Raw genomic sequence first — 3,073 nt, 5'->3', positions numbered from 1 at the left:
TCAACAAGGCGATGGCTGAGGGCGCCAGTGAGGTAGCCGACCGCGTGGCATCCAATTACAGCTGCCGCTGGCGGAAGCTAAGACCCAGGTCAGTGGACACAGGAAAAGCACATCGGGGCTTTGCCGCTCCACCGAGCAGTAGGTGTGTGCGGGGTGGGTCCTGTGGCGTTCTTTGCGATTTTAATTCGTGGTTAGGAATAGTGTAGATGCGTAGACGTGCCGAGAGCACGCGTCTTCCGGTTAAGACGTCGCGTGAAGATGTGAAATAAAAATGCCTTCGCTTGTCACTGCAACTGTAAACAGAAACACCAACAGCAGTTTTCTAGAGGCTGTTTCGTATCAGATGAAAAACTTCCGGCCAATAAAATAACGCACACAGGAAACGAAGAAGGAGACAGGAAAGAGGCCAGAGGCTGGCCTCTTTCCTGTCTCCTTCTTCGTTTCCTGTGTGCGTTATTTTATTGGCCGGAAGTTTTTCATCTGAAGCAATGCACCAACTAGCCCAACAACGAGTATTATTAGAGCTGTTTCGTATTTCGTTCTGAAATGGGTGAGTTCGAAAAGCGGAAATAGCTTGACACATACACACTTCTAGCTTTCCTCTGAAGCAGTAATAATAAATTACTAATAGTTTTAATAATATGAGTAGAGTGTTTGAAAAAAACTTGGAGTATGTACGTGTTAACATAACAACAAAAAAGAAGGGGCTCTCTAATTATGAAATTTCCATAAAAACATTTATTTTCCCAGAGCAATCGTAAGTGTGAGTAAACGCAGCTAGCGCACTCCCCGCACGTGAATACCAAGCCGCCGCGAATACCGCGTCAGCCAGGGCGGCGTGACGCCGACGTTTCCGACACTCGTCGCACCAACGCTGTTTACGCCGAAAGCCTTGGTAAATACTTACACTCTTTCTTTTATTTAGATTAATGTGGAACTCACCCCTACAAGGGTGAGTGGGCCGATCCCGGAGGTATTGCAATACCGGGCCAACCCATGGGGGAGGTGAAGCAAGCTTCAAGCACTCTGCTGCATTGCAAAAATAAGTTTAATATCTTGGATCCAAGTAGGATCCGTATCAGATATTAGGCTGATAAGGACACAGTGGATTTTTACGTTCAAGAAAATGCATCAAATGTCTTGTGTCTGCCGGATGACATGGTTGTTGTTTTGTACACAGCACCGGAACGGCCTGATAGAGTCCGGATACGGGTGGTAGCACCAAGGACACCAGGACATTGGATCGTGTGGACATCGCAGAAACACCCGGAACAGCAGCGGCTCGATCAGGGCACCTGGCAAGCGCCAGGCGATGTGGCGACGTAGTAGGGCAGGTCTTGTCTGGGTCAGCGGTTGTCTAGCAGCGTCCATGTCCCACGTGCGCGTGGTAGATGGGGCGGGGCGCTGCCACCACTTCGCTCACGCAGAGTTTCTTCATGAGGCGCAGGTACCTGCGGGAGCACAGGCGCAGGAGGACGCGTTCGTTGGCCGGGTCCCAAGCGCCGAGAGCCCCGACGATGACGGCGGCCACCGTTCCTCTCTGCTAGCGGCGACGCATGTAGTCGGCACTGGGTTGGTAGCGTGCGAGCTTGTCATTTCGCGTGTGTTTTCGGTGGCCTCCGGTGTGTGCTCGAACGGGCAAGCCACGTCTATCACCAGGGCCTCCTCCCCGCGAACAAAGGCGAGATCAGGACGAAATCCGAGGTCGCTAACTGGCTGGTTCTCGAACGCCACGGTATAGTGGTGGGCAGTGGTCGTGCGAAGGCGTGAGACCACCGCGCTGTGCCGCGCCAAAGACATGGCGCTATGCGTCATGCAGTGGCATCGCACGTGTTGCGTCACCGCAGGTGACGGTGACGTGGTCCGGCCGCAGGGACTACGAAACTTGCTGCCGTCGGGACGCCTTACGGGCCTCGGTCCGCAGGCTGCGCCGGTGGGTGTCAGGAATTGAGTGGACGACCGCCGATCGCCGGAGAAGTAGACCTTCAACTCGGAACGGGTGACCTCCCATACGAGGCGGGTGGAGGCGAGCTCGTAAGCGTCAGAGAGGGGGAAGTCCCATAGCGACTGGTCTGGTGTCGTAAGGAGCTGAAAAGCGGAGACAATAAGGCAGATGTCGTACAGCTCCGCTGCTACCGGGATCGCTATAGCTCCTCCGGAGGCACTCCCGTAGACGTAGTGGGTCGAGGCGATCACCGGTAGATACAATGTTCGCTTGACCAGGGGCCTGATGGCAAGGTCCAAATGGTGCCGGTCGGATTTGGTCAAGACGCCAAACCTCATGGATAAGTTACGCTCGGGAAAAACAAATGTCTTGAGGTCGTGAACGCATATCCAGGGGGGCTAGGAAAGAGGAGAAAATAGCCGTGGCGTTGCGAATGGCGTCGTCAATGACATTGGTCCCCACTTGATGAGGAAGGCGGAAACCCACCGGGCGTCTGAGGTAGCGGAGCGGCTCGGAGTCGCTTAATGCTGCGACCGCGACGCCGGAAACCCGGAAGACGGTTGACCGTATTCCGACGGCGGTAACGCCACTGAGGTGTATGGACGTACGATTGCTCGGGTTAATAGATAGCCCGAGCGGTGTTGCCAAGGTATCGACGATGTCAATGCATTGTTGGAGGAGGGCAGGACAGTCGGCCAGGGGCGTCAAGTCGTCGTCATAGGCGAGGATGTTGTGGTCGTCGCCTGTGCCTTGGTCACCTTGAACCACGGGGTCTATAACGAGGTTGAAGAGCAACCCGTTGAGCGGGCAGCCCTGGCGTAGACTCGAGCGGATGAAGACCGGTTCTGTCGTGCCCTCTGCAGCAACGATGACATTGTGGTTCTGGTGGTGCAGGTCCTCGATGAGGGCGGTGAACGTCTCTCCAGCACCCAAACTACGGAGGGCGTCCAAGAGGGCCTGGTGAGTCACGGACCCGTAGGCGTTTGCGAAGTCCCGAAGGGCTGCACAAAACTCTGTGCCACCGGCTCTGGCTGCGTCTATGCGGTGCCGGAAGATGTAGTTCAGCTCGAAGACGCCATCATACGGGAGAAATCCTTTCTGGCACTTTTACAAGACATGGTGATCCAT

The 3,073-nt window shown here is 54.9% G+C and overlaps 1 pseudogene; it reads right to left on the bottom strand.

The window, feature by feature from the left end:
- Window positions 1-951: 951 nt before the first annotated feature.
- On the bottom strand, window positions 952-1,132 carry LOC119168827 (U2 spliceosomal RNA; annotated as a pseudogene).
- Window positions 1,133-3,073: the final 1,941 nt, after the last annotated feature.

The sequence above is a fragment of the Rhipicephalus microplus genome, chromosome 6, assembly GCF_043290135.1.
Source record: "Rhipicephalus microplus isolate Deutch F79 chromosome 6, USDA_Rmic, whole genome shotgun sequence".
Lineage (NCBI taxonomy): Eukaryota > Metazoa > Arthropoda > Arachnida > Ixodida > Ixodidae > Rhipicephalus > Rhipicephalus microplus.
Note: the sequence above shows the minus strand (reverse complement) of the source record. Positions and strands in the feature narration are given on the sequence as shown.